A 16,108-nucleotide genomic window follows, 5' to 3' on the forward strand; every position below is an offset into this window, starting at 1 on the left:
TTAGTGTCAATTCAAAGAGAAAGACTCTTAGTCCTGCTCATGCTAGAAACATCGACAGGCAAAGTGACGTAAGTAATTACCATGAAATTTAAAAGCATGAAATCAAATCTAATTACCCATTTTGTTGTTGATATACTGGTATGGGTTTGTGGATTATGGTTTAGGGTTTAAACTTCAACAGTTATTGAATTTATCCACCTGTCTGTATCTTTTTTTGGGTGTTCAGGTCATTGTAAGAAGCATAATTGATCAAGACCCTTTGAGACCCGTTGATGAGTCAAATTTAGTATGGTCTGACGATGAAGAAGATGAGAAGGTTGACAACATGGTATCGCTCATCAACACTAACTTTCAATTTACGAGTTCCATGTTTGTTGGGGGGTTAACTAAGTTAGAAGTAGAGCGCATGAGAGAATGTGAAAATGTTAACTCAAAGGGGAAGAAATCCAAGAAACACTCTCTAGCAACGTCCTCAACAGACCCAAGTTACATTGCTTCCGTAGTAATTGAAAAAAATTAAACCGGAGTTGCAAACAGTGGACGGGAACATCGTGGAGGCTTGTAGGAGGGTTGACGCAATAGAGGGGTCTATGGTTGGACTTGTTCAGTCTGTGCTTGCCAAGTTTAAAGATGAAATGCTAGAGTCGGTTAGATATCTGGTTACTGATTTGACTAAAGAAGATTGTGATGGTCCATTGAGAATTACACCAACTGGGACTACTGCAACGATTAGAGAAAATGGCAATAGGACACAATCAAAAGCGTGTGTTGTTACACAAGCAAATGATCTTACAATCCGTGACGTTCTTCGGGACATAAGTGCATACTCCACTCCCCCAGACTCACCGCGTCTAAGCCAGGTACATTATTTTATCGTCCTACCATGATGATGACTTCAAATTTGTTCTTAATTAGATTTCTTGGTTTTTAGGGGGGAGAATCCAACTCCGACATACAACAACCAAGGTTTATATGGTGAAGCTGCAGGTGAGAACGGAAACGAGAGTATTGCAATTTCAGCTCATAGCCATAATCAGAAAAGGCCGGTAGACCTCAATCAACTGGTGGTCTGAATTTTTAAATCTCTTGCTCCTATATATCAATTTTTGAAACATGGTGATTAAAGATTTGTTTAATTTATTAATTTCTTAATTTTTGATTTATTAAGGATGTTCACAACAAGGTGCATGGACCCTTCCTGGAGATGCCTTCTTTCTCTCTAGGTTTAACTCAGGAAGGGCCGCTTGAAAGAAACCATGCAGTTGTTAGGCACGATTGTGTGGTACACGTTCCCGCATTTACTGACAATGTTATTGAGAAGATGGAACGTCCACAACTGTTTCGGAAAAGCAAGAGACAAAAGTGTTTTCCTCCAGCGCTCGTTGAGGATTACGAATGTGGACCTCGTGTTTCATCACGTGCGAGAAAAAACCAGAATTGCATATTTTCATGCGGTGACATAAATGAGATTGAAAGGAAATATGGAAGACTTCGAAACAAAATTAACCGAGATTTGTAAGTATATTCTCTATTGGCTAATCTCTTTTTCAGAACTGAAGGTAAGATATTGACTAAGTAATTTTGTTATGCCTTCAATTTTTTTATAACAGTTTTATAAAGGTTGATGGAATTTCTGTTTGTGGAAAAGATTTGGTAGTAATTCCAGAGAGGACGAGGTTGCTTAGGGGAAAGGTGATCCCTTACAAAATGTGTTGATTAACTTGCGTTGTTTTTTTCGTTGTTTATGGTATAATGGTCGGTGCACTGATATTCGATTACCGTTTAATCCAGGTTGTTGATATACTTATACGACTTGTGCAATATATTATTCATCAACAATTTCGTGGAGAGAGGCATGAGAGGTATGTATTTCTTGACAGCAAATATGTTTCCGCCATCGGCAGGACATATCCCAAGTTTTGCAAGAGTAAAAAAAAGGATTCCTACGTTTTCCCCAAAGGACTGCTGGAAATGTTTACCAGAACCATTGATGCAAATATCCAGCCGAGCCGCTATTACTTTCCGTTAAATGTTGGGAAGAAACACTGGGTAGGTATATGCGTTGATCGCTTATGCGGAAAAATTACCGTGTTGGACTGTAATACGTCCATCTTCAGTGATGCAATTATTGAGAACCATCTACAGCCTCACTTGCTTATGCTACCATATCTTCTGAGACTCTCAATGCAAGCGTTTGGAAGTGCTGAGCCAGAGCCTTTTGCTGTTGACAGATCGAAAGATATAAGTGAAAGTAAAAATCCTTCCGACGATGGATTTATGGCTGTATTGTTTATGGCCACCCATGCTGTTTACGGTATTGAAGCATGCAAGAATATCAACACCGAAGTTCTTGTGTTAGAAGGTAAGAGTGCTGCCGTAATGGCTTCTGAATTTAAAGATATTGTCTAGATCTTGTATAATAAGTTTGTGGTGTCCTGTTTGCTTATTATCTGTAATATTTGGATCAAGAGAATCCTCTTGTTTGTATTTACTCTATCGGGTATTGTCTTGTTATGAAGTTATGTTTCAACTTTACAACTTTTTACAATGATTTTTGAATACCTGTTGTTACTGTTTTAAATATAGAAGTTACAGCAGATGTGTAGTCAAGTGTGTATGTTTATATAGTTTTTCATTCAGTTTCCGGTTTACTGCAAAACATTAGGTTTGTTAGTTTTTTCGGCCAAATTTATTGTACATTTCACAAAAGACCCTCGGGTCATTATTCTCGGTTTAAGTGGAAAAATAATTTGAAAGATGGATTCAATTGTATTGGTTCGATGATTCATGAATGTTAAAATAGGTTGTTTTCTTTAAACCAGTTATGTTTATGGTTTTTGATTTTTTTTCCAATAAACCGGTGCTATAACTTCTGCCTTAATGGTAATATGTACTGTTTTGTTGATATAAAGGTTAATTTAGTTACCAAAACGGGACTTTAACTCCATTTCCTTTCCTTCAAACCTATGAATCGATAAATATATTAATAGTAAATTGACACTCTTATTTATATTACAATCTCGGGGATACTACAAACCAGCCACAAACCGTGCATACAAATATTTCACAACGCATTTTTAATACAACCCACCAAACTTTTCTAACACCTTCATCATCCGAGATTTGACTCTTTATTATAAGGTAATAGCTTTTCATATAGGAACTTTGCATGTAGCTTTGTTGTGTCCACCTCCCTTGCAACGACTACAAACATGTGCTTTCCTTGGAGCTTTCAGCTGAAAAAAAAACAGTTAGTTGGATAGTTGTGTGTTAACGTAAAATAATAAGTGCAACATGTATACCCTTATTTCGCCGGTCGATAATATCCTGCTTTTACGAGGACGTCCCGGTGGGCGTTTTGTTGCTGGCGGAAGCACTTCCAAAACAACCGTTTCGTTGTCCTGATTAGCTCCGGTATTGGCGTCTGCGGCGGGAAATATATCATTTTGGTACGCAGATGCAAGACACTCCAAACTGTAAACTCCGGAAACAAGTGTTTCCAGGCTCACTTTCGCTTTGATTGCAGCAGATATGGCATGTGAACACGGGATCATGAGTGTTTGGAAGACATTGCAAGTGCAACTTTTTTGCACTAGATTTACGTGGAACAAATCCCCTTCCTTGTCTCGCACTTGATATTCCAAACTATTGATCTTGCTTGCAAGCATCCCTCCGCTCATTTGAAAATAACCATCTACAATCTCAAAAACGCGTGGTGTTAAGCGGCCGTTTCCCTTGATTGTCACATTACGCCTTTCGGAAAACCAATTCATCAATTTTGAACGGATAAACTCAACCAATGCCAATATAGGATACTCTCTTGCCTCCCGAAGAACAGAGTTCCAGCTTTCAGCAATGTTGCTTGTCATAACATTGAACCGGTTACCGTTGAAATGCACACGAGCCCAATGTTGAAAACCAATATCTATTAAGTATTCTGCGCAAGCTGCATTCATCGTCTTTATTTCGTTGAATACGTAATAGAATTCTTGAAGACGGTAAGCTCGTGCTGCTTTCCCAACAAGGTAAGAAAGATGCTTGTTCTTGAAATAAGTACGTATATTACGTTTCAAATGTAAAATGCAAGCACAATGTTGGGCTTGGGGGTAAACCTGCATGATCAAATAAACCACAATTAGGTTACATAATGCAATGAAGATATCAATTTCATAGTGCACCGTTAAATAGGATTTGCATATATAAATGCCCTATGTTTCTTCCATATATCTGTCGTATGATGTATTACATTTCGCTAATAAAGTGTCGAGAAAATATTTTGGTGCATTGACAAAATATATTCTTCACCTTTGATATTCCGTAGTAAATTGATGCATTCCTGTCGGAAACAAAGACGGTGTTCTCGTTGTTGGGAATGAATTGCAAAAGCATTTTAAAAAACCACTCCCACGCTTTGTCGTTTTCACTATCAACAACGCTGATTGCCAGCGGAAATACCTGATAGTTACCATCCTGTGCTGAAGCGGTCAACAAGCAGCCACCGTACTTACCTCGCAAATGTGTTCCATCAATTATAACGACACTGCGCATCATCTTGAACCCACTTACAGAAGCCCCCATAGCTAAAAACATGTACTTGAACCGCTCCCCAACTCCTTCTTCCAATTCCGTCTCCATTTGACTGAGTGTTCCTGGGTTTGAAGCCACCAGTCTCTGTAGATAATCCGGCAACAGGTTATAAGATGCGCCTGAAGATCCTTTAGCATTATCGAGTGCAACCTCTCTTGAACGCCAAGCTTTCCAGTAAGAGATGTTGACATCGTGATCACCCAGCATTACTTGCATAATTTCATTAGGTCTCGGTGCAGCTCCATTTCCAAGATATCTTGACCTCATGACCTCCCCAATGACTCCATGCGTTGCCTGTCTTTCATATCCTACAATAACAATTTTGAAATCAACTACTGGTTTAGATCATCGTTAACAATAAACACTGCAATGATATGGCCATTATGATTAGTTAGAGGATAAAAAAATTGATATGATCATTATGATCGTATAAGTAACTCACTTATTGAGAAAACCTACTTGGCTATTTTTAATAATGTTTTGGTTACAATGACATCAAACCATTATCAGCATCGATGGAACCAGTTTTATATAACAACCTTGTTGTCATTTTTAATAAGGTTTTGCGTGAAATTACCAACACGCTCGTCTACGGTACATGTGTGTTGTAAGATTGCTTTTCTGACTTCAAATTTCTCAACATTTTTCATCTTCGTTGCATACACACGCCAGCGGCATGTTTCGCTTGCGCACTGCATCACCATTCGTTGTGGTGATGAACGTGTACTTCTGAACATGAATTTCTTGCGCAAAGCGTAAAGTGCCAAGTGGTGTTTCAAGTGTCCTTTATTTTTAAATACCATGCCCTCACATAGATCGTCCATTGCGTTTGATTTGTTTCCTACAAATTTTGTTTGTGTTTTGGAAATTAGTGCTTCTGGACTTAGAATATAGCAAACCTATTTCACATTTATATTTTACATTACAAAAGGCAGCACACATTAGCTATTGCATCGTTCCGTTTTCCATATTAAACATCAAGGATTACCCCGTCGGAATATTTTACACAAAAGCAGGGGAGTTATTTATTTCAAGGATTTAAAAGAAGGGATCAGGCCCAAACCCACCGCCGTCACCGTCGGCGTCAGAGTCCGAGTCCTCTATCTGAATAATTGCATCAGAGGCTGTGTTGTTATTCATTCCAATACCAAGGGTGAGTTCGAGAGATGGGCCCCCGGTGTTTGGATTCTGAGTAACTGTTCCAACATGACCCTGTTGGGTTACTTGAGTTGTGTTACCGTTCTGTATAGCTGCTGCTTCATCTCCTGCATGTTCCAAGACAACTACTCACTTAACGATAAATATATTTCAAATTTATAATTCGAAAAGTTTTGGGTACTGCAAATTAGGATAAGTACAACCTTGCTCGAGTCCCTCGGTGATGTTAATAACATTTTCTGAGTTCGGTAATGCCGGAATCGAGTCGTGGTTATTGGCACCGTCGTTTTGACCGTCAGAAGAACCGGTGTAAGAGCCTTCATCATCATGACCAAGAAGAACAGTTGTTGGGGTTGTGGGTGCAGTCACCCTGCGAGTCTGACCATTTTGAAGGCCTAATGCACCGTTTGTTGGACGCGGGCTTCCAGTGTCATTGTCTTCAACCCCGTTCTCATCCTCAGGTAATGCATTCCAGTTCACCTGAACCTCATTCACGTCTGGTTCGATAATTGGGATTTGCGTAAGAGGTTCGACTTCTAGTGGCATTCCAAGGGGTTGGGTGTTTGGAGGTCCGAAATTAGGGTTTAGAAGTTGGAGGTGATCAACATCCATTGGTTCGCCATGTAAAACTAGCAGTAAAAAAACAAATGTCTCAGCAAATGAAATAACAAATATATTGCTTAGGAAATCCAACATATAGAACGCTAAGAGAAACCAAAATATATAACGCTACTTAGGCTTATAATTTACGTAGACATTACTTTGTTGCGAAAACGACAATGATATATGCATCGCTCCATATCTTTACGTACTTATATGATAACTATGCAGTAGCAAGTTTAATATTCTACATTGTTACAGAATAGTACCTTCTTGATTAGGTTCAACGTTCATTCCCCCATTGGTCTCAATGGGTTCACCTGCCACTATTATGATCATATCATCAACAGTTAAGCGTGGATATTCATTCCTTTCTTCAGCAGAAGGGGCATAAACCATCTCTATCTCAAGAGCAACACGATAGACAATGAGTAGCTGAGGTTCATTGAACAACATCTCCAACATATTCTTGCTGCAAACAATGGGGTGTCCCCCAACGAGATCTGAAACAAAATAAAATGAAATATAAACGGCTATTTAAAGTAAAAATGATTTATTTTTCATTTCTTATTCTGATTTTTTGTTTATTATTTATGTTAAAAATCATTAACCTTTTATAGCTTGTTTTTGCTGTTCTTCCGTTATCCCTTCTCCTAAGAAACTCCAATCGCCGATTTTGAATGGTGATCGACGGGGGAACTCGTATTTGGCGACCAGCTCAGGTCCAGTTGTAACATACATCACAGGTTCCGCCATATAGCCCGCAACAGCCATCATTGTCTCCACATCTCTGTCCGATGACAAAGTAATCGGTGGGGTCGTCGCACCTTCAGGATGGAGCATCCACTCAGGGAGCTGATACGTTAACGCGACTGGTGTCAGAATCCCTAGGTCAAGCCTTATACGAATCATCTCCACCAATCCTTCGTATGGGTGGTTATGAGTGATCAGCACAGTATCGCCTTGAAAATCCGTGTATTCATCAAAGACCCACTCCCCATTTGGGGTCTTTTCCCACACACCAAGCACGATTCTAACAAACGTTCCCATCTGCAACCATTAAACAAGAAATCTATAGTTAGTTTCTTTTATTCCAACTAGGAAAAAAGCGTATAAAACTTAAAGTATTAGAACTTTATTTAAAAAAAATGAAACCCTAGGAAAGAACCAGATGAAGACCTAAAAAGCTGCTGTAGAAAAGATTATCCGGAATATCCCAGACAAAACGGAAAAGGTGACTTGCTTTTCTTACTGAGTTGGTGTTTATGGCAGTCTCAATTTATAGCCAAATATGGTATATACATACGGTTATACATCTTTACAAAAACATTCTCTTGGCAGAAGTGCATTAAATGCACCCAGCTACCTATACATAGGCGTCACTATTCCTGATTAGTGTAGGATATGGAAATGAAAAATATCTCTGACACCGTTTCGATATTAGTAATGTTGATTAAAAGTCAAAGTAATTGTGTTACACCGTAACGCCCATCCGATATAGTTTGGTTACACCGTAATGCCAATTTCCTCTTTGGTTAGCATCTCTTTTCAAAACCTCGCCTAATTAATTGTCATAAGGTTTTGGGCCACAAAAAAAATTATATTTAATATTTAAAAAAATTTGTGGACCACAAAAGGTAAACGTGTTATGCACTAGAAGCTTCTGCTTTCGACATTAAAAGTCGACTCTCAACTCTCTCTATCTTTTGCATCTTTTTCTCCACTCATTTAACAACGATGGCATATAGTGAAACCTCATCCGCTTCGATCGGTTCTATTCCATCCTCTGAAGGTCCGCCTTGCCACTGTTCACAGCGTACGGTGATGACGGTTTCATGGACTGACGAGAATCCTGGAAGGAGATTTTACAAATGCGAAGAACATGGGTTTTTTCTGTGGCACGACAAGGAGAAATCATGTCCTTAGCAGAAGAAAAGTCTTTTGGAGGCAAGGGAAAAGATCCTTTCACAGAGGGAAGAAATAAAGGCTCTATCGGCTGCTCTCCGTCAAGCAAATGGTCAGATAACGGCGTTAGAGGTTTCTCGGTCATCTGGTTCAATAAACGATACTCTGAAGCGTATTGAAGATCATGTTTCAGCACATATCAATGAGACACAGAGGATGGTCCGTAAAGTTGTTGTTTGTTCCGGTGGAGGATTAGCATTAGCTGCTGCTTTAATGGTCTACTACCTGAAGAAGTAGTTTATTCGATTACCGTTTAAAAGGTCTTCTTACTTATGTGGTTGGTCTTCAAATTATCTTTAACTGTTTATTTCTTGTCTTTGCGCAACATGTTGTTGTTTGTTTGAATTAAGGTCTTCTAATAGTATGTTGTTGCTACAAATGATATAAATATCGTTTATGCTCGTTTGTAATATATTAAGCGTCATGTGAACTTTCATATAAGTGAAGTAATGTTAAAGTTTATTTATTACTATACTAGTGTGTAACAAATTAACGTATATCACTGTCTCATACAAGGAATTTGAACACTCATTATTCCATCACGTGTGAAAGACACAACTTGCAAGAAAAATATTTTCTTTAAAATATTACTCCCGTCTCATGCTTTTCCTTCACGCGCCCCATGTGTTAAATAGCGGAACAAGTGGGAATAATAGAAGATATCACGTCTCTTTCCTCTGTCAGCTCTGACATATTCTGTTTTTAGGTGAAAGCTATATAGGGGACATGAAGGTAATTTTGTCCTGATCGATACAGCCATATACCTGATATAAAAGATGTGTGTATAGTTACCTGATTATATTTGTTTCTTTGTATTTCCACCAAATTACCTCTTATATCTATATACCATGTGTCTTTTCTATAATAATGTCTTTTTACTTTCTGATGCAACTTGTAAACTTGTCAAGAAAAAATAAATTAAATTAATAATATTTCACCTTCTTATGTGGCTTCCTCTTAATTCTTTTATATGGAATAAGATGGTAGACACTCTTGACTTTTTATTCCATCGAATACATTATCGCCTCTTTCATCCGTCGACGTAAACTTCTATAAAACATTTTTATTCTGAAAAGGTACATTTTTATGTTTCTATTCTATCTGACTCACGTAGAATGGAACTGCATCTTATTTGCACCCCTATTCTAAATTGTACGGTTTAATATCACCAACTTTAACTTCTGAATTCTTCATAGTATTTACTATTTTCATATTTTGTATTTGAATTAGAGTTTATATTTTTATGTAGGGTTTAGAGCACCATTTTCGCTAAAACTGGTTTGGGTTTCTTAAAATTTTTTTTTGTTTTGTCTGATTTTAAAAAAAAGAAACCAATCGCGGACTGCCACGTGTCAGTGGGGTCCGCAAACAGTACAAGAAACAGACCAAAAGAGACTCTTATCTCGCGACTTCTGCAACCGGTTTTAATAAAATCTGCGGGATCCACTCCTTAAGAACCTTATTAAAAGACGGCGATAATCATAGCCTTAGTGATTAGTAGATAGGGTTTGGTTTATAGAAGATTGGGGTTGACATTGGAAAAAACATTAACTACTTCCATTCAGTCATAGACATTTCAAAATCTGAGAAATAAATGAGATACTATTTAGATGCAATTACATTTTTCATGTACATAAAATGCATCTTGTTGGCATACGGTTTTATATTGTATAGTTTAATATCACATAATGTAGCTTACAAATTAATTCTAGTATTTTTTTATTTTCATATTTTTCTATTTGTTTCAGGGTTTATATTTTCGTGTAGGATTTAGTGATTAGTTGATAGAGTTTAATTTATGTACGACTGGGGTGGACACTAGAAAAAGCATTACCCACTTCCATAAGGTCATAGACAAATCAAAATTTGAGAAATATGGTAAATGTTCTTTAGATTGCAACTACATTTCCCGTTTCTATTATATATGTCTTGTGTATAATGGAAATGCATCTTATTGACATTTTTGTTGTACATTGTCCAGTTTAATATCACATAATGTAGCTTCCGAATTCATAATAGTATTTACAAATTTTACATTTTGAAATTTAGGTTAGGGTTTATATTTTCGTATTAGATTTAGAGATTTGTTGCTAGTTTAGTTTATAGAAGATTGAGGTTGACATTGAGAAAATCATTAACTACTTCCATTCAATCATAGACATTTCAAAATTTGAGATATAAGTGAGATACTATTTAGAGGTCGATTGTTTCCAGTTTTTGAAGTAGTTTTTGGCTTTTGTTTTTCTAAAAACCATTTTATAGACAATCAAGCTTTTAGAAAAATAGATTTCCTATAATTTAGGGAAACTAGTTTTTCCAAATAGCTGTATTTTATAAAGAAAAACCAAAATCCAAGTTTTTTTGGTTTCTTCAAAATCTACCGACAGTTTTTCAATTTTTTTATTTTTAATTAAAATTTTGCTATATTTATGCTTTAATACAAGAAAACAAATAAAACAATAAATACTAGAAACAAATCAGATTTAGTAAAAATCATATGTTTAATATAGGGAAAATGAGCATTTAATTCCCGAAGTATTTGAAATCGGCAGTTTTAATACTCAAGTATTGCTTGCGCATATTTATTCCCCAACTAATAGTTGACTGCGCAAAATTGAGAACAAAATAGTCAACTGTTAACTGATGAACGGAAAAATAACGGTTTCCGTCAACTTTTTAACGGTGGAATATTTTAATCATGATTTTGCGCAGTCAATGATTAGTTGGAGAACAAATATGCGCATATAATACTTGAGTATTTAATTTGCCGATTAAAAATACTTAAGGAATTAAAAACAACACTCTTTTTTTTTTAGAAAATCATAATTTGAAATATTCTCAAGTTAGATATAACCAATATACAAAAGTTTTATCTATTAGACAATTATATGTTGTACATTGGATCTCTACTTTAGATGATCATATATAATTATATGTACTTTACACATTCATATATTGTATATCAGCAATACAATGCAAATGTAATTATCTTATGTTATTTTTTATGCTTTTATAAACTAAATAAATCTTTTTCCGGGATTAAATATCTTGTATATTATTTCAAATTATGAACCTTTCTAGCTATGAATTATTTTAAAAATCATCTAAAGTGATTTAAACATGAAGTACATCAACAATACGATGTAACTGTAATTATTTTGTATTATTTTATATGTCATTGTAAAAAATCAACAATCTATTTCTAAAGGTAAATATCTCGTATAATGATTTTATTTAACTTGAAAATATTTTTACTTATGTGTTTTTTTTAAAGGGATTGATGTTAGTGACTTTCAATCTTATACGAAATATAAAGAAAAAAATGAGTTTTTAATTCCTCAAGTATTTTCAATCGGAAAATTAAATATTCAAGTATTATATGCGCATATTTATTCCCCAATTAATCATTGACTGCGTAAAATCATGATTAGAATATTTTACCGTTAAAAAGTTGACGGAAACCGTTATTTTCCGTTCATCAGTTAACAGTTGACTATTTTGTTCCCAATTTTGTGCAGTCAACTATTAGTTGAGGAATAAATATGCGCAAGCAATACTTGAGTATTAAAACTGCCGATTTCAAATACTTCGGGAATTAAATGTCCATTTTCCCGTTTAATATATATAATACAAAAATAAATTTCAAATAAGAACATTTCTAAAACTTGTCAATAAAATTAATTTAAGTATTTAAATTTACTTTTATGTAAAGTTTACATGTTTTGTTAATAATATATTGGTGTTTTTTATATATTCTTTTAGTAATTTAAGTTTGTTTTGTAAAATCAGTTTATAAGTTGGAAAATTTTTAAAATAAAAGAAAACATTAACAAAATTTAGAAAAAACTTATTTTAGAAAAAAATTAAATTTAGAAATTAAAAAATCTAAAATCAAAAACCAAAATCCAAAATTTTCTAGTTTGTTGCTTAAAAAAATTTACATTTATTTTTAGTACAAAAATAAATTCATGATCCAACTTACGTAAGTTTTTTTAAACTAATCAACACATATTAATTGTTGATAATAGAATTTTATTTTTCATTTTTTCAGTATAATTTTTTTACTATTATTAATATTTTTCTTTTTAATAATATTAAAAACATAAACCAAAAACTAAAAATAAAATCTAGAACAACCATTTATGTTTTTCAAAAAACTAAAATCTACTGCAAAAACTAAAATCAAAAACTAAAAACCAAAATCTAAAAACTAAAATGTAAAAGCCAAAAACCAAAAACTAAAATCTAAAAACTAGCAAAACAATCATCACCTTAGATTGCAATTACATTTTTCATGTACATAAAATGCATCTTGTTGGCATACCGGTTCTATATTGTACAGTTTAATATCATATAATATAGCTTTCTAATTAATTCTAGTATTTTCTATTTTCATATTTTTTCTATTTGGCTTAAGGTTTATATTTTCGTGTAGGGTTTAGTTGATAGGGTTTAGTTTATGTACGACTGGGGTCGATACTAGGGAAAGCATTACCCACTTCCATGAGGTCATAGACAAATCAAAATTTGAGAAATATGGTACATGTTCTTTAGATTGTAACTATATTTTCCGTTTCTATTATATATGTCTCGTGTAGAATGGAAATGCATCTTATTGACATTTATGTTCTACATTGTCCAGTTTAATATCACATAGTGTAGCTTTTGAATTCATAACAGTATCTGTGACAAAAAAAAAGAATTCATAATAGTATTTACTATTTTCACATTTTGAAATTTAGGTTAGGGTTTATATTTCCGTTTGGATTTAGTGATTTGTGGCTATAGTTTAGTTCGTAGAAGATTGGGGTTGACATTGAGAAAGCATTAAGTAGTTCCATTACGTATAGACGTTTTCTTTCTCTGGTCTCTCCCCAAATCAGCCGTCAAAACCTAGTTTTCAAATCTCGATCTGCTTGTTTTAGGAGGCCGAACGGCACCAATCGCTGTCGGTCTCCTCCCCCACCAGTCCGTGTTTCGATCTAACCACAACCACCATTTTTCTCAACCGACGTTGCTGCTTCTTTGTCTTCGTGTCTCTGGATTTCTACCGCGACAGTCCTACACAGAGGCGGAGGTGCGTGCCTCTCCTCTCTGGAGCGCAGACGAGGCTGCGACAGGTCGAGAAACTCGGTGTACTTGTCTCTTGCCTCCACCGGCTGTTGGCGTCAGATCTGGGTCAGATCTGAACCCAAGACTAGGTGTTTGTTCGGAAGTGTCGCGGCCTCCTTTATTCCTCCTTCGTCTTGCCCCTGGTAGTCTCGTGAAGTGCGAAGTCTCAAGGTTTATAGAGCCTCTCCTCAAGGAATCTTTCTTCTGAGAACGACAGAATAGTGGTTCACCATTGAGAGCCTCTTCCTCTAGCATCTAGTATCAGCTACCATGGTATCTTCCCCTGTTTGGCTTGTGCTCTGTCCTCTGTATTTTGAAGGTTTGATGCGTAGGATTTTCGAGGACAAATCAGGTGTGTCCCTTCATAGTCTTGGAGCTGGAGCCTCGTCTTGGTGGTTTTCGCATGTTTAGAGAGGTCCTCGGACATCTCGTGCTCTTCATTCCTAATTGCAAGCTCCAGGTGGTTCCCTTCTGATAGCTTCGAAGTCTTCGCTATCTTTTGTCGCGTAGCCGGTTTTGGGGAGCATTGTACCGCCTGCGCTTGACTATGGTTCTTCTCATGTGTTCACTGAAGTGTCGATTTCCCTGTCTCATCCTGAAGAGAACTACCCGAGAGGCTTTTGGTTAAGGTTTCAATGAAGTCCCCCTCAGCTAGCACCGGAGCGGATTGCCAGGCCTTCTGTCGTCGCAGCTTGAGAGACCTTCAGATTCGTCTTCAGCAAACCATCTCCGCTAAGCCTACTCCTCGTTACCTTTTGATTCTGTCTAGGTTCTTGGAAGTGCTTGTTAGGAACTTAATAGTTGATGTTTGTTGCTTGCTTGAAGTTCTAAGGTTTGTTCCCATAAACAATCTTAGTTCTTAGATGGATGTAATAGGTTTTTTTTTAACTTTTTTTGCAGTCTATTGCATCAGATCAGCTTTCAAGCAGATGAGATTGCAACACTTTGTAATCAGACTATCATTAACCTGTTAATGACATTTACAGTTTAGAAAAAAAAAAAGTTCCATTACGTATAGGTTGGCATGTCTTTCATGATCTATACTATTTTGTTATATAGAATAGCAATGCCTGTAACTTTTGATATTTCAATAGTTAACATATATTTTGTAACGTGTACTGCTATAATCCAATCACTAGGTGGTAACCTGCGCCCTGCGCATGGTGAATAAAATAAAATAGAATAAAAATTTTAATTTATAGATATTAGAAATTTAAAAATCATAGTAACAAATATTATATATTATATAATGAAAAACTGAGCGAAATTTTGCATGTAAGTTTATATAAAGTAAGCTTCAATTTTTAAAAAAAACTTGTGTAATTGAAGTATATTTTGTAGAAGTAAATATATAAGAATAAGCAAAGACTAATATAAACAATTGTTTTTATTTTGAAAAAATACTTATTTTAATGATATATGAGATTATTTTGATGTACGTGTTGGCCACCTAAACATATATAAACATAGTATTAGTAATAACAAACCTGAATATAATATTTCTCACAATTAAACATAGTATTAGTTAACCAAATCATTAATTGTTGAAAATAATATGGTCAGCTTTCTTAATGTACATGAAACATATACAAAAAAATGAGAAAAAATATTTATTTTCTCACAATTAAACATATACAAAAGAATAGAGAAAATCATACGGGCCTAAATAAGCACATGATTGTCTCAAGTGTTACCGACCCACAATTTAAGTTCTTTTAATTTTAGTGACATCACCCAAAACAAAACAAAAATTAAGGAAAAGAAACTTAGGTTTGAATAAACTTTATCATAGTCCAAAAGTTAAAGAAAATAAACTTAGAGTTGAAAATGATTATAGTAGTTTCGATGTCTAGTCCAACTTTTATGTGGAGAATAAATTTTATAAATTAAATGAATAAGATAAGGAAACTTAGGTTTGAATACCGAATATGATTGAATTATAAATGATTTGTTACATTAATAGTCTAATTTGACTTTTCAATCAAACCAAAAAGATTGCACATCATGTTTTATGATTTCAATAATTTCATTTTTTTGTTAGAGCGTTTATCCAAAAATATCAAGGGACCCCGAATATCAATTTATTAAAAAAATTTAATAACAACCATACCAATTTTGATCTTTTCAAAAAAAAAAAAACCAACGATAGATAATCAGTACGATATATTTGTACGTAAAATAGGTAACAATATGAAGATCTGGTCACGCAAATTTAATGTAAAAATATCCTCCGTTGCAAAAAGTATGTATAAATCAACGATGGATAATCATGTATCCGTAATAACTTTGACGTGGTGAAACCGTATTCAAATAACAACGATGCAATATCCGTTAAATCCCTTATATAGAAAACTCCTCTTTTCACGTCAATTTTGTTTCCATTATCACGCTAACATTGCCATTGACAATAATTCATTTGATCCTGTGATTGACAATTCAAATTTGAATCATATATTATGGGAAAAATCGAAATGGTAATGTATTAACTTGTGTTGCCTTGAATCTAAACTATCATAAAATGATCGTCGATTACAATTGCATTGATAATTATGGAAACGATAAACATGGTTAACATGCAATGGAGAAGATTTGAAACTATTCTTAGCTTTTAACAATATAATATATTTCAAAGTTTTATGTCATTTAAAAGAAAAAGTGTACGTATATATCTATTAGATTTTGCCAT

This window comes from Brassica napus, chromosome C1, assembly GCF_020379485.1.
Source record: "Brassica napus cultivar Da-Ae chromosome C1, Da-Ae, whole genome shotgun sequence".
Lineage (NCBI taxonomy): Eukaryota > Viridiplantae > Streptophyta > Magnoliopsida > Brassicales > Brassicaceae > Brassica > Brassica napus.